At 32.5% G+C, this 23,077-nt stretch overlaps 1 protein-coding gene across 7 annotated transcripts in view; it reads right to left on the bottom strand.

The window, feature by feature from the left end:
* Positions 1-23,077, bottom strand: part of LOC143240327 (uncharacterized) — an 83,915-nt gene that overhangs the window by 37,322 nt on the left and 23,516 nt on the right. The window contains exon 4 of one of the 7 annotated variants that reach the window (XM_076482581.1): positions 17,374-17,481. The exons of the other annotated variants lie outside the window; for them this stretch is intronic. The gene's annotated coding sequence lies outside the window, so the exon portion shown is untranslated. The remainder of the gene's footprint in view (positions 1-17,373; positions 17,482-23,077) is intronic. 7 annotated transcript variants of the gene reach the window in all.

Below are 23,077 nucleotides of genomic sequence, written 5' to 3'. Positions count from 1 at the left end.
AGTTAAATCAGACAAGTTTGTACTCACATACTGAACTTTTAAAGTTCACATACTATAACTTCTAACATGTCTTGTGTATCTTCAAAAACTTTCAGTAAACATTAACCTTTCTTTGATAGATTGTTTGGGCAGAGTATTCATGATTAAACTTTGCAGAATGAATAGCAACTGCCTGTTGTGGAGACAAGTGTAGAGGACAATGTTTCAAAAGTCTTCCGCCTTTCGTTTTCATATCAGTGTGTGTGTAGGTGTTGTTGGTCTTTTATAGTGTCCTGGTGGATTGTGGAGAGCATGTTATGATTCGTTGGATCATCATTGTTTCTGATTGGAGGAGAGATTTCCTGTAGATTCAACCAATGCCAGCCACAGGTTACTCACCTGTAATCCGAAATCTCTGTTTAGTGAAGGTTTAATAATGTTAATATAAAATTATTCTTTGATTTTTCTTGTCTTCCAGAATTTGTCTGTGTTGATGATTCTAGTTTTCTCCCAGTTTATTCTGTGTCCAGTTGGCTTGGAGTGCTCTGCAGTGGCTGAATTTTGTGTTTTCATGAGTCTTGTACTATCTTATGTTCTTTTATTCTTGTCATAAGTTTTCTTCTTGTTTCTCTGATGTACGCATCATTGCAGGAACACAGAATTTCATGGATGACATTTTTGAGATTCCCTTTGGTAAAACACTGTTTAGTTTTTACCAGAATGGACCTTAAGGTATTGTAGAATTTCCACCACATTTCTATGTTGAATATTTTGGCTATGCATCTGAGTTTTTCACTGAAATGTTGTAAGTATGGTAAGTAAATGGTGGTAGTAGTGGTGACTTTCTGATTTTAATTTCTGTTGTGGTCTTCTTCAAGGAGTTTTTGATGAAAAAGAAGGTGTAACCATTCTGTTTAAAACTCTCTACGATATTTTGGCATTCTGCTCCAATGGATGTCTTATCGCAAATGTTTTCTGTTCTCTTCTTTAGGCATTGTATTTTACCAAGTTTTATAGAGGTTGGATGATAGGACTGGAAGTGTAGGTATCTGTCTGTGTGGGTGGTTTTTCTGTATACAGTTGTGGTTATTTGTCTTGCTTGTTTGCTGATGAGTATGTCAAGAAACAATAGACTGTTTTGTTCCTCTATTTCCAGAGTGAAGTGGATTCTTTTATCTATGGAATTGAGACGTTCTAAGAAGGCTGGTAAGTTTTCGTGACCATGAGGTCAAATAACAAAGGTGTCATCAACATAATGTCTGTAGAAACTTGGTTTTATAGGTGTAGATGAAAGGGCTCTTTCTTCAAAGTCTTCCATGAAATTGTCTGTTAGGATTGGAAAGAGTGGTGATACTAAAGCAAAACCACCCATTTGTTTGTAGAATTCCTCATTATATTGAAAATAGGTTGATTGTAAAGCAAAAGGTTGTTAGTTCCATTATGACATCTATTTTCATATCTGTTCTGTGTAGTAGAAAGTTGTCATTCAGCAGTCCTTGTCTGGTGACGTGAAGGGTTTGTGAGGTTGGAACATTGGTAAATAGGTCTGTGACATCAAAACTGACCATAATATTCTGGGATTTCATGTGTAGCTTTCTGAGTTGTCCCATGAAATCTGTCAAATTTTGAATGTGATATTCAGTGTTTCCTCATAGTGGAGATAAGATAGGTATTAGGAAAGTAGCAAGTTGATGGCAAAGTAAATTTTGAGCACTGATGATAGGGCTTAGAGGTATATTACGTTTGTGTACCTGAGGTAGTCCGTAGAACTGGAGGGAAATTTTACTTGGATCTTAAATCTTTGGTTAGTTTTTCGTTAATTAATCCTTGTTTATTTAGTTTATTCAGCATTCTATTGATGAGTCTCTCTGTGTTTTCTGTAGGATCATTGGTGATCTTTTTATATTAATGTTTGTCTACTAACTGTTCAATCTTCGTGTCATAATCATTGATGTCTAGAATGACTATACTGTTTCCTTTGTCTGGTGGTAGAATCTTAATGTTGTTGTCTCATTTTAGGTGGTTCAGTGCACTGCATTCATGTTTAGTGATGGTCGATTTTGGTTTCTTGGGTTTCCTGAGGATGGTGTAAGTTTGATGTCATAACTGTTCAAGCCATTGAGTTTGGGAGGCTTTGTGCAGCAGATTCTTAGATTGCAGCTGTGAAAACATAAAATTCAGCCATTGCAGAGCACGCCACATCAACTGGACACAGAATAAACTGGGAGAAAACTAGAATCACGGACACAGACAAATCCTGGAAGACAAGAAAAATCAAAGAATTATTTTATATTAACACTATTAAACCTTCACTAAACAAAGATTCCAGATTACAGGTGAGTAACCTGTGGCTGGCATTGGTTGAATCTACAGAAATATCTCTCCTCTAATCAGAAACAGTGATAATCCAACCAATCACAACATGCTCTCCACAATCCATCAGGACACCACACCATAAAAGACCGACAACACCTACACACATACACTGATCTGAAGATGAAAGGCTGAAGATTTTTGAAACGTTGTCCTCTACACTTGTGTATCCATAATACAATGTTTCATCATTAAGCTTTCTGTAGACAGAACATCAGAAATTTTAATGTATAATCTCTAAAACCACTTAAGTACATACATTTTATGTTTGTGTTTAGTAAAACTTTATATTGTACTTGCTACTTTCTCTACTCTCATTCTATACAAAGCTGGTCAATTAGACCATCCTCGTAATCATCATAAAAATATTAAAAAAACAATTAAATTTCCATTTTCTTCTTTATAGAATGACTTCAAACTGCAACATGAAACTATGTTTGTGTATCCTACATAATTTTAAATTCATAACAGCATTTAATTATTTTATTGCCCTTTGTACCATCTCTAACTAATAACCCCATCATACAACTTGCAAAACAGTTGACAAACATGTAGCTTACATCACCCTACCAAATTACATAATGCATGGCTACTTAAGAGTTACTAACAAGTGTACATTGTGGAAAATTTTTTATTGTTAATTTTCTTCATTTTTTCTAAATCTAACATGAGCTCATTAAAAAATTTCTCATTTTTACACTTTAGGTATTTTTTTTAATAATAAACAGATAATACTTATAAAAAACAAAATCACAGTACCTTCCTGTGTCTTCTTTTTTTTCCTTTGTTGCCAAGAAATTTAACCCTACTTTTTTATACTAATGGTACTATTGCATTAAAGAACACAAAGTAACAACACATAGAAAGTAGAAAATGTTCTATAACTACTATAATTTTTCTAACCATGTAACAAGAGTGACTAAAAATCCACCCAAGTTTGTCAATGCATTTCCCATGGAAATAAAGTTTGAACTGGTAGTGAAATACACAATCTCTGTATTGAAAATAACATAATGTAATGAAAGCATCAGTTTATAAACTAAAACTTTAACTTTACAATGGTTAAAAATAACAAATTTTTAAATGTCAGAGTGACATAATTTGTGATAAAGAGGATATGATAAGGTGGATATGGCAAGAGGAGTCTCATTTTCTAGCTTATGATTCTGTAACCAAATAAAATTAAAGGTAATAAAATTATGCTTTTGCCTGAGCAACTACAACATTATAATGAACAATTTACCTTCTTTGAGAGATTATAAATACATTGGACAAGAGGAGGTACTTGGAGAGCAAATGTCACAATTCTAATATTAGAGAAAATGGAGGGTTTTAAAAAAATATTTCCTTACAAAATTAACAACCTAAAATTTATATTAGAATATGAATCATCAGCTATGTTTTAATGCCAAGTTCATTCATGAAGTATAATAACAAATAGTTTAAGACCTTTAACCCTATTAGCACGGCTATGTCATCCCATTTGTCGACTTGTATCCAAACTTTTATTGAACTACTATTTTATGAATTTATATCAATAAGTATGGTATTTAAATCTTCTCTTCTCTAACTGTATTAATTTGACAAACCTCATAACCATAATAAAAAAATTAAGAAATAAATAAAAATTATGCTATTTACTTTACACTGATTTTGTTATAGTTAGTGTTAAGGAGGAGAAAATAAGAAATAAAATATTTTAACAAACATTATTTTAAGTGAAAAAGCTGATAAATGAAAAGAAATAATGACTGGGGCTTGAACCTGAGCTACAAAGAGTAAAAGCTATCTCAATATTTCTTCATTCACAAGTTTTTTTAAGTATGAGTATGAAGCTTCTTATTACATTGTATTGTTCTGATCAGGCAATTAATGGGTTGCTTTACTATCACCCATCTAAATCCCATGACTACTATATTTGATTCACATTATGAATCAATGAAAGCAAATTTTCAGTCAAACATTATAGTAAGTGAAAATGCTGAAAAGCTAAACTCTGGAAGTCAGGACCTTAGCTGTCACAACTACTGGCAAAACAAAGCAATAAAAAGCTTTACTCATAGTTAAAAAGCCTCATTAGCAAAGAGGTATGGAGATGGCTCTCCATCTTTAATAGCTCAGGTTGACTGAGCAATGGTACTGTTAGTCAAAGATCCTGGATTTAAGCTGCAGTTCTGGAGTTTCTTTTCACTTATTAGCTTTTTCACATACAGTAATGCTTGTTAGAAAGTTTGTCCTTCATTTATTTATAAAATGAACTAAATAAAAGAGATTAAAAAAACAAAAAACTTATTCATATAGGAAGTTCTAGAGACTACACAAATGAAATTTAAAGACTATAAGATGAAATGAAGAATTCTTACTCTTAAGCTTATAAAATCACCTTTCACTCAGACTGACTCAGTTAAAGGCTTTGAAAAGTTGCACATAAATCTTTCATAAAAAGTACTTTATTAAAATACCTTATTTTTTTGTGCACAAAAGACTTAATGTTTACTGAAAGTTTGCCAAATTTTATGAAGATATGTAGAGTAAATTCAACAGGCCAATGGACCAAAACCATTCTTCAAGTGTTAGAGAGAGGCATGATTCTTAAGACTGATAACAATGGAAACACACATAAATTTTAAAGTAAATAAAAATAAAAGGTCTGTAAATATTGTTTGATAAAATGAATGAGAAAAAGGCAAACTATGCTATTCTGTCAAACCCCATTGTTAAGTAGTACAATTACTCAGTCATTAAGTATCTCATTAACTAACTTGGAAGCATTAAAAAATAGTAATTTTTTGTTTTTTATGTGTCAAGCAAAAATTAATTACTTTATTCTAAAGGTTGAACAGAATTTACATTGTTCAAAAGATGATTTAGGCTTTCCTTCTGATTAAGTTAACCCTTTGAGTTCATGTTCACATTTGCACACATTAAATAATTACACTTTAACTTTTAACGAAGTATGTATATCTTCACAAAATTTTGTAGGTTTTTAGTAAACATTTCAAGTCTTTTGTACACAAAAAAATTATATTTTTCAATGATGTATTTTTATTAATGATTTGCTTGTGAATATACTGAGTCTGTTTTGTTACTAGTACAAGTGTGAAGTGATTTTCATGTTATGATTGAAAAACTACTTTTTGTCCTAAAAATCTCAAATAAATTTATGTAATTTCTAAAACCACCCCTGAATATGTTTTAAATGCTTGTTTTCAGTAAAACTTTAAATCTTCTCTACTCTAACTGTGTAGAGGGTTTATTAATTTGACAAACCTCATAACTATCGTAAAAAATTAGGAAATAAATAAATATGCCATTTTCATTCTAGAATGACTACGTATAACATACAAACACAAATGTTTAGTCTAAATAGCTTAAATCTCATAACATTATACATCTATATATATTTATTATTATTATTATATTGACCTTTCAGCTGTGCAGAAGTTGCAACAATGCAGCACACACATGCACTCATGTTATCATATCCAAGAATATAAACTAGCCTTTACAAAATGACCTGTCTTGGCTGTTATTTTTGCGGACTAGTATTTTCTAAAATACAGTCACATTTTAGTTATAATACATTTTATATGTGTATACATTATTACTATTCATAAATAAGTTCTTAAATTTCAGTTATTTTCCTTACAACATAGAACAGTAAAGACAGATGTACAGAAAACAGTTGTCTCTTCTATTCAAGAACATTGTACTCTTTTTCAGTTTGCTGTAACTTGCTAAGCCTTATCAAGTTTTACATGTGGAGGATGTGAAACAAAATCTTTTTTTTAGGTTTTAAAATAATCATAAATTACTATATCAATACCATAGAATTCTACTATTTTTTTATTAGGCTTTAGTAACTAAGCTGTATTTAAGAAATTAGCTAATGTATAATAATATAATTTGAATTATATCTACAGTTTAATACCAATAATGTTGAAAGTTGGAGGGAAAAAAAAAAGACTTCAATGGTAGATTTGAGTCGTGTATTGATATCTCAGTAAATCAATGTATGCAATGCAAATATTCTTGTTTGTAATATAGTATGTGTGTTTCTAATTACTTGGAATCTGCAGCAACCTATATTTGGTAATACAAAATTTCAAGAGAAGTTAAAGTTTAAATACATTGTGGCACAGCAAAATAAAAACTTTTTTTTAATCTTTCCTTTTAAAGTTAAGAACTCAGATAATATAAACATTTGATATGATTTACACATAATAAAACAAACTAACTCTTAAAATAAGTCACGGTAAGAGTAAGAGTAAACAAAATAGTATAACATCAACCATCCGAGGCTGTTACTGTTTGTCAAAAAGTTTACTTCTCGGACTAGTGGGTTTCAAACATGACCTGTCCTCAGGCCAGTTGATACTAATTCAATGTCTGCCTCCAATGATCAGAAGTTTCTCCTTCTTTACTTTGGATAAGTTGAAAGTATTCACATAAATTAATATTAAAATCATAAAATGTTAATGAACATAAAAATTTGTATACAGTGTAAAACTTGCTCATTATAATATGTTGCAGCTACTGTTCAGTATTTTGATAAAATGCCAATAAAACTTATCAGATAACAAACAAAACTAACATTTCCCTAAATAGATTATGCTGACATACAACTATAAATTTTAGACATAAGCATTTTTACACTAAATTTCAGACAAATTAAATAAGTTAACATTTTGTAAAGATTATATGTTTAGCATTCCTATGATCTTAATTTTGATAACAAGAACTAGTTTATCACATTATGTGAAAAATGTCAGCTGAAGTTAATCTATGCTTCCTTTACTTATCCCACTGAATAATTTATTGAGCTTCCAACAAGACCAGATTTAGTGATAGTTATATTTCAAGATTTTCAAGTACAAAGACAGAGATGCTATTTATGATTTTGCTGCATGTATCAAACAAAAGCAATTTTAAGAATGGACACTACTGTTTATTTTCATTTTTTAATATTAACAAACAACTAATGATTGGATTAAATACTTGTTTTACATATCCCTAAAGTGCAAACGATACAAATATCAGCCTCAATAAGAAACAAAAGAAAATGTATCATGAGCATGATCTACTGACTTGGTATGCTTGTGTGTTGTCTATACAGCACAAACAAACTTTAAAAGTAATAACTAAATTTAAACCATAATTAATGTAATATATTTCACCCTTTTACCTCATAATATGCATATGTAAATGAACAGTCAAATGCATAACTTCTGCTTACATAAATGCTCTTAGTTACAAAAATGCATACAAATTTCCAGGGGCAAATTGGGACACCAGGAAAACTCCCAATGGGCCAACAATCCATTAAAACAAACTGAAATGTTTCTTAAACACTATTTAAATCAGGCTGAATCTGTTGTTCTTTTTTTTTTTTAGAACTGATGAGGAATAAGCATGTAATTACATCAATCTTTTAAAATTATTCTAGTTACCCCCTATCATGGCAATGTACCTACACTGTAAGTACTTTACGTAACTCTTGATCAAACTATCACTTTGAGTTTCGACAGAAGATGAAAGCACTAGTTTTCAGTGGGAAGTGTGACTGGAGGTAAGTACCTATCAGAAATATATTTTCAGCATAGAAAAATAGTAACTTCCAATACAATACATTACCTCCTTTCACATAAATAGTCAGCAAGAACCTCACATTGAATAGACGAAAGGACCAGTGCAAGAGAAAGAAAGAAGCATCCTTCAAAAGATCTGAAGGATTCACCTTGAGACTAGACAGTCAGATTCAAAGATCTAATGTGGCAAGCTATAAAACTTCTGAAACAGGTACACCCTTTGCCCATCGTAAAAATTGTTGCATATGTAGGCAAAAAACAGAGGAGTACATCCAATTGAGAGAAGACTATGGCCTGGAAAGTGATCAGAACCATGCAAGATTTATGAAGCCTTACACAAAAAATCAACTACATCAAAACCCCATGCTGTTGGGAACAAATATCTACACAGAGACGGGATGAAGATCATACCATCAACTACAATCCAAAGCATAGTTACCAGGCAAAGGAGGGACAGAAGACCGTACTGTTTCCACCTGCAAAGCATGAGACCGGAGGGATATCCAGTACCCCTGACTCATGAACAGGGCACATGTGAATACAATAAATTGATAGATCAATCTGTGAACCAGATATCTGGGTATCAAAAAGATGTCTACATAATGTAAATCATTTCCCTCAAAAATGAAGTTGACTGAAACCACCCCACGCATATTCACATTCTCAGAATAAAAAATACTAACAATCTGCAATACCTCCAGCAGGACCCACAACACCGATGAAGTATAAATAAGGGATTCATAATGAAGAGGTAAACTGCAATTTTAACATCTCACTCATATTTGTTATGTTTCATATTGAAGCATATCATACCCTCCACACCAGCAGACCACCACCATCACCCTATTTCCAACTGAATTACTTTATAATCATTTTTATTTTTTGTTTGTATTTCATTAACCCATTCAGGTAGATGCCTCCATGGTCCACTACCCAAGCTACTTAGAACTGGAAAGTGGTAAGGACTCTCAAACTACACTTGAAGGTATAATGTAGTGGAGATTTCAAAGGACAACATCCAAGTCAGTACAATGGGTACCAACAAAACTCTATTTTTAAAAGCAGACCATACCAATTTATTCAATACAAGGCCTGAAAGGGATGAGCAAATATCCCTTTCTGCTTTACCCATGCAGTCAATAATAGATGGGTACAGTCCAGGATGAGCAAACTTAAGAAGCGAATCCATCATGAGGATAAACCTACAAGTGATCTTGTGGAAAACCCATTTCTGCAGTGTGTGTTGTATGGCCATATACTTATAACATGCAAGTTGACATGGCCTGACAGTTCAGATTTGAACAGCTAAAGAATGAGCAGTCTGGCAAATCTCACCATGAAGTGGGATTAATCAATAAGCATCAATAAATTGGGAAAAAGCTCCCAAAAAGGAAAAAATAAGAAACAAAAACTTACCCAGTAGAAAACTCTCTGAATTCTGATATTTTAGAATGGCTACAGGCAGAAAAGAATAAGCCAAAGATGAAGAAAACAGTTATCCTATGCGAATAGTGAGAGACAAATATACCATGAATAGTTCTCATGCCTGACTAAAGACATACCTCCAAAGGTCAACAAAGATGAAATGCCATTGAAAAGTTAAGGGGTAAAACTGGGTGAGAAAATCCTGAGAACAAAATATGGGAGGAAGAAGTCAAGCCAAACTCAATTAGAGAAGGAGGAATAAGAAAGAGCACGAACAGGTGACAGTTGCTATAGAAGAAAGAGGCAGGAACTGACACCAACAAAGAAAACCATGCAGGCAAGATAACAAAGACCAGGCACAGGACATAGAAGTATATCCTGATTAGGATTAGGAGAAAGATGTGAAATGGATGAAAAAAAACAACAGCTAAATGGAGGAGTTACCTTCAAGAGTCATCAAAATGTTAGGGAAACAAAATGGTCCACAGAAAGGAGAAAATGCATAGAGAGATAAAGAGTATATGAAACATCAATGGCAAATAAACAGACCACTGACTTCCATAGGCAAATAGAAAAATGAAGGAAAACATAAACAAAGGTTAAACAAGAAGCAATGGGAGAGTGGTTTGAACATAGATAAAGTGAGGGCAGTGCAAGACCATATTAATATACCCATCCAGAAGGGCAGGTCACCACAGAAAATAACAAATCTGGATGAAACGTACCCATAAGTAAAGTGTAGGAAAGGTAAATACTAGCAGGATCAGAAAAAACAAACAAAAGGTGTGGAATTAGAATGCCTGAAAATCTGAGATTATGGAGACAGAAGATCCCTGATCCAAAAGTAAAGTGAGGAAATCCACATGACTGAAAACAGATCAACCCTGGACCCAGAAATAAACAATGAAAAAATTTCATTTGCACTGAGAAATTTCTATGTAGGAATGGCAAATGAAACAAGCAAGAAAAGATTTAACTGTCAGGAGTAGCCAAATAACCTTGCCAATAGTCAGAGGAAAACCAGGTATGAAGATAGTAGACAGGAAAGTCTGGATGAAACAACAGTGACTGTGAAAAGGTAATAAAGGAGTGAGATGCAGCTAAGAGGCTATGCAAACCACAGTTGAAATGGCCAGGAAAAGAGCTATCAAAGAGACTAAACATAGAATATCAAGGATGAATGAAATCACCTGGACACAATGGAAAATGGAAAGGATGGACAAGTGTGCAAGTCCTATCAATACACAGAGCAAGAAGACAAGGAACTGGAGACCAAAATCAAGGCAATTTGTAGTTAAGAGACATAGCCAAATTCTCAATGTATGGAGTATTCCACTTAAATAAATAAAAACTAGAAAACAAATGGATTGAGAGGTCACTGTACTGAACAAATGTTATCCAGACAGGAATCCAATCCACAACAAGGACAAAAGCACCCTGAACATGACATGTAATGATAGCAGAATTGACTATTTGGGCCCAAAAATAAGATCCAATGTATAAATACAGAGGGATGGAGAATGAGTGTTGCCCTGGTGACTGAAATAAGGAACCATGGAAGAAAAGTTGAATGAAATATTTCCAGATGGTTTCTGCCCAAACTAAGAAAATGAACCAAAACACATCATACATCAAGAAACACCTGAACATTGATATGACAAGACCTGCTGCTTAACAAAAACTCCAAATCTTCCAGTTTATCAACACACAACCTCCATCCCAAGAGGGATGCATCCATGAAATATGTAAAACTGGATAGGGAGAGATTGAGAAACCTGCTAATATGCATTTCATATCTAACCACCAACACCAATCAATAACAAGGGTAGGAGGAAGGGTAATAAGAAAATCATATTCCCAAAAGCAATAGAACATTGCAAGCTGTAATCAAACTGAAAACCCATCCTGTTCATAACAAATGAACAGCAGCCAGTTAACCAAAGAAAGAAAAAAAACAAAACCCAAAAGCATTTAAGTGACAAATAGATTCCCTGAATACCCATAAAAATATAAAGGGCCAAAGTAAACTTGAAGGGCAGTGCATAAAACAGAGAAACCATCCCTTGAAGAATAAACCAAGGAGAGGTTCAAGAGTTACAAAATATCAGGATATGCAAATAATTATTTGTGACATTCCTCTTAGTAATCAATAAACCTGGAGAAAAACACCACCCAAGGGTGAGAAACAACTCCAAGATCAAACAGGGAAGATTGAAAATTAGAATGAACTGGGACAAACCTAAAACAGACCACCAGTACACCTAGGACAAGGTTGCATCATGACTCAGAAAATCCCAACTACAGTGAAACCACATCCATAAAGTAAGAGCAAAAGTCAATAAATTTGACAAGATGGAAGTAATAAGAAATAATAGAAAAAAAGGTTATTATATAAAATAAAACATATCTGACACATCATTTTGAAAAATGCCATATTAGACCTGTCTGATTCTGAAGGAGTGATTGGGAGAAATATTGCAAAATCCACTGGTATGAAAAGGCTATTAAATTTTCATTGGCCCAAACAGATATTGCGTGTTGAGGAGGATTAGTGGAGAAGGTTCAGTAGAAGAACGTTAACCCATAAAACAATCAGTTTCATGATGGATAACAATAGAGAAATCCTATGATGGATCTCCCCCACCTGCAGCCTGTGAAAAAATGCTAGAAGTATAACATCCAAAGCTGGAACATGAATCTCAGAATTCAGTGTAAAAATACAAAAATGAAACAAAAGGGTTTGATGTAAAATATACAAATGAAAGAAAAAAGTAAGACTGGAGAATTAAGTTAAAACTTTTCTTCAATGTAAAGAAAAAATAATAATAATAAAGAAATCCCAGTTCAGAAATTAAACTATTAAAATCATGATTCACATGAAGAACACCTAATGAAAAGATGCCTGAGCATCAGTACTGTCAATAAGAAACAATAGCTTGGCACAATTTGAATAGTGGGGGTCCCATATATCATAAGAATATGCTGCGCTTTTACTGGTGAAGGTATGACAAATGATGATTTGCATGAGAGACAAAGTGGAATCAGTCAATTCTAATGGAAGGAAGATAGAAGGCTTTTGGGGCATGCATAAAAATTTATTTTGTATATAGAGAGCAGCATTGATAGTGAATAGCTATTTATGTGATCAGAGGTAATGTATCATATTGGAATTTTGTATTTTTATTTTTGTTTTTAAATCAGGCATTTTCTGTGTTTTCAAGTAATATACAAGACTAAAAATAATATTTCTAGCTAAACCCATACAATAAGCAAGCATATATTTTTTGTTCTTAAATAGGATTTCATGTCTATACACATATATATAACACCTTTTAAACTGATATCATTAATGTATTTATCTTTACTTGAAGTTTATATTTGATTGGACCCATACCTTTATCTGTTTTACTGATTAAATCATGATATCAGCAACATGAACTGTGTTCAACTATTGTGATCTCATCTTGTACCCATTCAGGGCATCTTTCTTCCCACTGACACTGCATTTGAACACGGCTGTAGAAATGGTAGTAATAAACTAAAAGGATGCTACTGTGTGTACTTACTTAAATAAAATGTTTTGTTTGATCTTTCTAACAATCTTATTTTAACAAATGTTCTTATATGTGGTTTCACAACTTTAATACTACTAGCAGTGAACGTACATTAAAAAAATACAATACAGGAAGTCTGTACAACACCCATCTGATCACTGTCTACATGTAATATACTCAAGCTCTCTTATGGATCAAAACTCTTACTATAAGGATATACAGTGTACATGTTATTGAAGTACCCTACATATTTCCTCATCCTTTTTTTTAGGGGAATGTGCTTAGTCTTTTCACAACCGTTTATTTATTTTCACATGCAGTTTAAGTTACAAATATATCTATACCTTTTATGCCAAATAAGATGAAATCTAGTTTAGTTGCTAGAAAGAAAAACCCTGTTGAGCAGTAAAGATCTTGCTGTCCAAATACATGAGCATTCTAATCACGATTTGCATAAAACGTTGTATAAAGTTTTCAGTTTATAAATGAACAGTCTGTTTCTTAGTGTTTTTCATTACCACATAACCAATAGGTTGTTAATCTGGTAACAATGTGGAAATGCAGTGTTAACTTCTTTCACATTATACTCATGACTTGTAATAAATTGTATAAAGTATATTTCTTTATTTATAAAGCTTTGTTATTTATCCTTCTTATAATTTACACTTTTACTCCTAAGTACTTAGTAAGGGTGGTTATCATTGATGCTCCTCTTTTGTGTGTGTCTTGATTTGCAACTTTTGTACACAATTATGTACTTTTTCTTATTATATAATTTTTGTAAAAATTAGTGTTATTTCATATTAGTCTTGTTTTCATTTATATAGAAAAAATATGAGGGGAGGATCTCAAATACAGAGTAAAGAGAGTAAGAAGGAGAAGAAAAATAAAACACCAATATTACAAGTAGCCCTAATATCTTAGTACAAATAATTTAAACAGGTGTAACAAATTTATCTTTCTTTAATAGTGAATTACATTTTTTATCACGAGCTAACTTATTTTATCTAGTTCTGTGAATTCAAGTAGAAGATATAAAAATTACAAGCTCTTTCAGTTCAAAGCACAAAGTCACTTGTAAACATCTCATGCTCACACATAGATAATTCTTAACCCTATTAAATTGTGAATCAATTTTGTTTCTATAAAAATATATGAGTTACTACTACAATATACTGATTAAAATAAATAGATAAACTATATAATACCTTTGTGGGTACCATAAAAACATAATAAAGTCATGCACCTGTTTTACAAGTCTTTTCCCACATAAAATTTTCAAGACATGTAACAAAAGACAAATACCTAAACAAACTGTAACTTATAACTGTCAATTTTTTAGAATAAGCAAGACCTGCCTTTTCATTTTTAAAATACAGCACATAATGTTTCATCAAGCATCTTGCTTAACACTTGTGATTTGCCGAGTGTGAGACACAGTTCACTGCATGATGTTGTAACAAAATTGATACCTTACAATTTAGGTAAGTTAAGAATTTCATAACTGAAGTTGAACATGTCCAGAAGCTGTTTTTCAAGGAAAATACAAACAAACCCTAGTGACAGATTTAAATACTGATCAGAGATGGCAGGACAAGCTCTAAAGTACAAAGGAAAACTTGTTTTAAATATTGAGAAAAAATGTTTTAACCTCAGAGGGCACTTTCTAGAGCCTTAAAACAGATTGTAAAACAATTTTGAAGTAGAATATTGTAGTATTATTTAAAATAATAAAGTATGAAATACAAGTTCAAATAGTTTTTCTACAATTTCTTTCAATTTACTTGTGCAATTTTGTCCTTGTGGTATGACAAAATAATCATCATCCTGGTAGGATTAATGAAATTTTGTGGTCATATAACTCTTAATTTCTGTTTAAAAAAACAGGAGATAAGAGTAATAAATGTTGGATTGTATTTTTGTTTAATTTATGAACTGTATGAATAGAACTAATACATAATATAGGCTATGCAGCATTTATTGCACCATTTTGGTAGGTTTTGTTCAGAAATCCCTCTTCTTTAATTTCAATTGATAAAAAATAATTTTACCAAGCCATTTTTAATTCCCTATCCACACCTGCCCATCTTACTTGATAACCCATTATTCAATTATGAAGTTAGCCCACTTTTATTCACATTAACCCTTTTTGCTATAGGCTCAATATAATATACACAAGTTCTCTAAACATTTGCACACCTTAAGTATTTGCACTATAACTTTTGATACAGCATGTGTATCATCAGAAAATTTGGTAGACTTAGTAAAGATTACAAGTATTTTGTAAATACAAAATCAGAGTTTTTAATGAAATATTTTTCTAAGGATTTGTTTATTGAAAATAAAGTGATTTCATGTTATGGTAAAAAAAACTATTCTTCATCCCAAAAATCTCAAATATTATTTGGTAATTTTTTAAAACCTTCCAAATACATTTCAAATGTTTGTTTTCAATGAGACTTTATATTTTGTGTTATTTTTCTATATTTTATGTGGGGTCTGTCACTTGTCCAACCTTGTAAACACCATAACAAAATTAGGAAGTAAATATAAATTATGTACTCTTGATGCTAGAGTGACCATATATTATAACAAGAAAATACAAATGTTTAGTCTTAAGTAGTTGAAGTATCATAACACTATGTATTCATTAATTTTTATTGTACTGATCTTCCAGCCATGCCTAGCTAAAATTCATAGCTTGCACTCACATGGTGCACGTGCACTCATGTTATGTATCCAGTAATATAAAACTGATCTTTAGTCTTTCCTGTCTTGGCTGTGTTTTAATGGACTAGTATTTTGTAATATGCAGTCACATTTCAACTATTATACAATATATATAGATTACTACTATTTACAATTAAATTATGAAAATCATTTTTCTTAAAATATAGAGCAATAAATCAAGAAGTAAAGCGGCCAATTATCTCTTTTCAGTAAGACCTTTGTACTAAAGTTGATGCTTAGCTAAGCCTAAACCTTTCAAAATTTTGCACATGAAGGATATCAAATAAACTTTTTTAGGTTTCGTACATACAGTTCAATAACGTAAAAATCAAATATAACTACACTAATGCCATACAAATCTGTTATAATTTATTAAGCTCGGTAACTAAGATATATTTAGATTAAAAAAATATGAAACTTCGAGCAGACTAAAGACAGAACATACCTCACAGAAATCTTGGATCAAAAGAGAATGGAAGTCTTTACAAAGATTAAAATGGGTGAGAAAACTGCTCTGTGGACATTCTAAGTTGTTTACTGGTTATTCACATGTCATATATGGAAGTAAGTGTATATAAGGGACTATTTCCAAAAATAAAAAGAGGTAAATGGGGTCATTGTGTTTGGTTCAATACATAAGCCATATCTCAGCAAAATAAAACAAATATGAGGTTCTTATTTTATATTATAGCTTGATAATATTAGGAATTTGAGTTCCTAATTTCTATAAAACTACAGACTTAGTATATCTACATCACAAACAACTAATTTTAAACAGTGCTGCATTCAACATACCTTGTGACTCACTAAAAAATCTGTGTTTGGACATGTTCTTTCAATATTTACTTTTAAATTAAGAAATCAACTCAAATATAATATTAAAGTTTGAATTATAATCTACAATTTGATTCCAAACTTACTGACATAAATGTATAAAATAGTGGTTAAATAAAATTTTGAATGTAAGTAAACAAACACAATAGCATGGTTTTTGACATACGACTTGTCATGAAAGGGTTAACACTGCATTATAAGATTTTATTGAGGCATCATAAACTACTGATTTCAATATGTAATAAATACTTATTTTAAGACCTTATTAACTATAACTTATTGCAGAAAAAAGAACATTTCTAACAGATGATTTTGATACTTCTATGTTAAATATCACATTATTCTTGTAACATAGATAACTAATAATGGGATCCATTAAGCATGAACTGGTAGAAGTATCTTCTATATTGCGATATTAGCAGATTAATTTCATTCTGGGACCAGAAAAGTTTAATTACACCTGTCCACTGGATGAACTGGTTTCAAAATTATGTTTAATCTCCAATACTATACTTAAAAATCTAGATATGTAGACTATTTTTTCTATCATCCCAAGTGATGTCTGTTACAAATAGCAGCAAAAATTAAGTGCTCAAAACAGTGTTCTAAATGATGAGATAAAGCATTAGTTTCTTACAGAACATATTAAATTTAATTTTAATCTTTGGGTCTGTGTTTATTCAATGTCTTTAAAGCAGTTGTATCCACTTTAGAGAAAATATTGCAACAATTTTACAATTGACCTGTCTGAATATTTACCCAACTTCTACAGTACTATTTTATAACTGTACAGATTATAAGGCAAAAATATACACTGTTGATGAATTACAAGTCATTAACTCTAATCACAGGTCACGAAAACACAAACAGGATACAAGAGAAATACTTACAATTTGCACCAAAATAGATGATTCTCTTCAGTTAGTACAATTCTAGACTAAACATGCATTGTCAATAATAAGCCATCACACACATACATCACAGCAGTCAGAACTATCCTACAAAAGTGTAAATATAAAATTAATAAGGTACAAGTAATGCATTAAATTCAAACCTTACACATACAAAATATGTAATGCAACTTATTTATCACTATGCATAATTATTTTCATTTGTAAATGTGTTAATGAATGGGGTTGTCAGTTCCAAAAAGCCTGATGGAAAACAAATATACAAACAATAAAACCACCACCAACATGCATTCTGTTTTTCTCTGTAAGAGTTCTTAAACTATCTGATGCTTTTCTTCAGATGACAGTAAACATTCTTTTTCACTTTACATTCTGGTCAATAAGTTACTTAAATCTACTGATGATATTGAGTTTTGGGTGTTGCTCCTTTATAAAAGGAGTTTGATCATTTAGTGAGTTAAGCAAATAAAAGGCACATGACTTTTAATTGTAGTAAATTCAAGTTTATGCATGTGAGAGTCATGATTTGGATTACCAGTACAATTTGAATGGAAGTAGCCTTAACAGTGTTATGAATTAAAATGATCATGGTGTAATGGTTAACCAGTCTCTTAAGTCATCCAATCAGTCTTCTCTTGCTAGTGATATCTGCAGAAATACTGAATACAAGTTTGAAGAGGTTATAATTTCATTGTGTAGATAATTGGTTAGGACACATTTGGAGTGCTGCATTCAGTCTTGGGCTCCTTATCTTACAAAGGACACTGAATTGTTGGAAAGGGTTCAGAAAAAAGCTACTAGAATGATACCTGGGATGGAAATACTATCTTATGAAATTGTTTAAGATCTTTGAGCTTTTCTCTTGAAAGAAAGAAGTGTAAGCAGATTTTCAATTGAGGTATTTCAAACTGTAAAGGAAATTGACAATTATGATGCAACATTTTTTTCCTATTCAATGGGCAGAATGGTAAGGCTAAGGAATACAAGTATAAATTTTGGCAAGCAGCTAAGACACTTTGTCTAACAGGGTGGTGGACCTCCAAAATGAGTTGTCTTTGAATGTTGTGAAGGCAATAAATATAAATGTGTATAAGAGCAAACATAATAACTACATGAATGATAAAGGCTGGCTTTAAGATGTTTTTTCCTCTAATTTATAACAGTTCAGTTGAAAGCATGTGACAATCAAGATACATCAAAATGTCCTTTGTTGTCCTTAAGCATTATTTTATGCTAAATAACTATCTTCTCACAGCTGTCCCAATTTCTGAACTGACAGACTAAAGGGAAAACAATAAATCAATAGCTATTCTTGTCTGACTGAAAACTGTGAGTTGACTATCACTTTTATAACATACCTATGATCTCAAGTTGCAAAATGCATTTTTCAGCAACAAGTTATGAACCATGAATCCTCTAATTCACACTTAAAGCAAACCTAACAACTAGGCCATGCCTAGCCCAGTAACAAAAGAAATACAAACCCACATACAGAAAATTTACATTTTGGAACAAGTTTGTTTAGAAATAATTAAATGTTTTTATTTGCTATCCTGGTGTATACTTCAAAATATAGAATTAGAGTTTCACATCAATATAAATATAGTAAACACATGTATGGTTTAGGTTTCATAAGGATATATAGATTACATTTATATGTGATTTAGATTCCATGAAAATACACCAAGCAAATGTATTGTTCAGAATTTGTAACAACATATAGGTGTAAAATATACATGTTAAAATCATAAAGCAAGAAAATATACTTGATTAAAATTTCTGTACATAGAAGAAAGTAAAACAGTTTGATTTGGATTTCATAAGAACATGTAAGAGTTAGCAGTCATTGTATATATGCATAATGTGGATTTCATCAGTATTTATGAAAGTTATAATTTTCTTACTGAAAATGTATTTCCAATAGGTACTTACTTTCTTTCAAATTAACTGTTATTCTTGTACAGTTCTGCTCTTTACATGCAAGAAAATTGTTATGCATGCCTCCCTTACATTGGAAATGATTTATTCCAATGTGTGTCTCATGAAAATCATTGTGTAAATACCACAATGAGAGTACCACAAACTCCATAACACATGTGATTCTCTCTATTCAGTTCTACCAAATTATGAGTTTTGGAAGAAAATTAAAGCACCAGTTTTTAGTGTGGTAGAAGGGTGAGAAGCTTAAGCATAAGTAAGTACCTATCAGAAATACAATTCTCACATTGAATAGTTTGAGGAACTGCTATCAGGGAATAAATGAATCATCCTTCAAAAGCATCTAAAGGATACACCTTGAGACTAGATCGTCCGACCTGAAGATTTAATGTGCTCTACTTCTGAACCAGGTATACTCTTTGCTCATCTGAGAAAAGTATAGTATATATATGGGCAAAATACAGAGGGGCACAACCAATTGGTGTGGGAAAAAAACAAAGCAAATGCCCACAAATGTAGAATGGCTAGGGCATACTCTGCAAATCAACTGCATCCAAAATGCATACCACTGGGAACTGAAATCCACAAGGAGGCAGAATGAGGATCACACTCTCTTAACTTCAAGTTTAAGAGACCACAGGGGATCTCAAACTCCCTTGACTCTGGAACAGGGCATATGTTAAGAAAAGAAAATGATATATCAACACTGGAATCTGATATCCAGAATCATAATGATGTTTATCACAGAGAACTCCCTCAAAACTGAAACTGGCTAGAACTAACCCAGGTGCAGTAACATCTTAGAAATGAGATACACTAAAGGAGAGCAAAAACAGAAAAAATTATAACAATCCCAAGTACCTTTACCACGATGACCCACAACACAGATGGAGTATGACTGAGGGAAGAAGACAGACAGACATCCATAATACATGTGTGAGAACTTGTGTTGATCCAAAACACAGCCAGAGGGAATAAACATCCATGTGGAGATACAATGATGGCCCCCAACCAAAGGGGTGAACTGCAAAATGACATCTCACTTCTTTGATTTACATATGTTTAATAATGAAGGATATCACATCATCTACCTCAGCAGAACATCACAACTATACTCTGTACTGAATTGTATTTCTGTATTGGAATTTCATATAATTAAAACCATTCAGAAGGATGCCTCAATAGTCCACCACTTGGAACTGGAAAGTGGTAAGGACTCCTAGACTCTATGAAAAGACAAGGGGATTGAAATGCAGTGAAGAGTCCAGAGAAGAACATCAACATTTAAAACAGTGCAATAGATGCCAAGATAACCATATTTTTAAAAGCATACCATACTGATCTAATCAATATAATGAATGGCAGAGATGAGAAACTTTTCCCTTCTACTTTACCAAATAGTTCCAAAGGTGGTATGGTCCAGGACAGGCATATTTATGAAGCAATTTCATCACAAAGATAGACTTTAAATAATCTCGTGGAACACCCCATCTCAACAGTGTGCATTGCATTGTTATTAAACACATCAACATGGCTTAGCAGTGTGAATTTTAAAGGTTAAAGAATACCTAGTCAGACAATTCTCACTATTAAGCAGGATCCAAACAATCAGAATTATGATGAAAAGGGAAAAAGGCCCTAAAAAATGTTTTAATTGTAAAACAGAATTTACCTAGTCTTATAGTTACATGAAAGTCTGAAGAATGGCTACTGACAAAAGATGATATTCCAAAGAGAAAGAGACAGCAAACCTATTCAAATAATGAAAGAAGCATGAATTAGGTGTAATCCACATACCCAACTGAATAATTTACTCCAAAGGACAATGAAAATAAGACACTAGAGAAAATGTATTAAAGTTCATGAGAAGATGCCTGCAACAACAAAATATGGGAGGACAGCAAAAAGAGAAGAATAAGCCAATGTATTCAAAACCTGAACCCAATTGGTGAAAGTGGAAGGAGAAAGATCACAAACAGAGGATGGTCGCCAAGTGATAAAAGGAAGAGCACCATGAATGGAAGTCATGCAGGCAATATAACATCAAGGAGCACATATATGGCAGAGAAATATATTTGGATCAGTCCGAGGATAAAAGTGGGAAATGGAAGGAAGGGCAATTAGCAAGAAAGAGGAGTTACTCTCCTTAGATGCCACAGTTTTAGGGAGGAAAAAATGCTATGCTTAAAGGAGAAGATATGTAAGATAATAAAAAGTACAGAAAAGATTGACAGTAAATAAATCAGACTGCCAACAGTCATGGAGTAATAAGATAATGATATAAGTCTTAAGGGTAAGCTGAAACAAGGAGCATGTAGAAATTGGTTCAAACAAATGCAAAGTGATGCAATGGAAGACCACATTAACATTAACAACCGATGACCAAGACAGAGAAAGAGGTAGCAGGTGGATAAGTTGGAGATGGATAAATCAAGGAAAATACAGCTGAGCTGGTCAGTAAGGTGCAATCAGAAAGACCTGACACAGAATGATACAAATGATCAAAACCACTCAGTGAAGGATAAACAAATAGATATTTGTTGGTTCAATCCTGATTGAAATCATTGACAACCAAGGCATGAGGATTTCACTGTAAAACAAGAGAGATGGAGAAATTGATTGAGCCACGACAAATCCATGACATATCATCAGTCTCTAGTTTTCTTGGGAATCAACAAATAGCCTGGAATAAAAACCAGGAGAAAGATGATTCACAGGTTTGATGGCCTGTTGAGACAAAAGGTATTAAACTGCTTCTGACAGAGAATGGCTGACAAGAGAAACCCAATGCAGAGGGAAAGAAATATGCATCTGTGACAAAGGACGAGGGGAAAGGAATTGTAAGACAAGTCCATCTGCAAGAACTTAAAAACATGAATAACCCACTGATATGTGATGGAATATCACCAAAGGGGAACCAAGTTACACAGTCAAGCTCTGACTTGGTAGTCACTGATTAGAAATGAGATATGGAACCCCTGGAAGAAGAAACAGCTCATGGATGAAAATGGACAGTACAGGAAACAAGAAAAGGGGCTTGTCATGAATTACAAATAAGACAAACAAGCTGCCAAAGAAGAAAAAGTAGAGTGTTGATGCAGGGGTTTCACAAGTGATTCTAAAGTGTCTGGGATATGATTGAAAACATGCCACCTAAGCAAAGGGTCTATACATAATTCCCTAAGTTAACTGGTTGTCAAACAAATCTCTAACAAGGCCACCCCAGGAGATTCCAACAAAAGAGAAACTACTCATGTAAAACAAGAACCGAGGATGACAACCAAGTCAATGTGGAGGTAATAAGGAAGAGGCTGTCCTGCAAAAACTCTCCAGATTTGTGTACATAGCTTCTTAAAGGAGATGTATGGTAGATAAAAACCATAGAAGGGAAGTAAGTGTAACGCAAAAGCATGAAAAACTGAAAAATCAGAAAGTGCCCCACAAAAACTAACACAACAGACTCCAACAACTGAAAGTCTAGAAATGAACAGTCTGCATGATGGTATGCCAAAGCAAACTGATCCATTGCCTAGAAGATGGGGGGGCATGCTAGCACCCTCAATCAACTGGAAAGCAAAATTTTCAGCTTGAACACTAATATCTGGAGAAGGTGGAATAATTAAATAAGGAGAAAAAGAACTACTGGCAAACAAAGGAGTATGAGTACCATAGGAAATAATAGAAATGGATAAAGCATTACATACTCAAGAAGTCATATCTACAAATGCTGTATTAGGCCTAGCTG

This window comes from Tachypleus tridentatus, chromosome 13 (genome assembly GCF_004210375.1).
Source record: "Tachypleus tridentatus isolate NWPU-2018 chromosome 13, ASM421037v1, whole genome shotgun sequence".
Taxonomy (NCBI): domain Eukaryota; kingdom Metazoa; phylum Arthropoda; class Merostomata; order Xiphosura; family Limulidae; genus Tachypleus; species Tachypleus tridentatus.
Note: the sequence above shows the minus strand (reverse complement) of the source record. Positions and strands in the feature narration are given on the sequence as shown.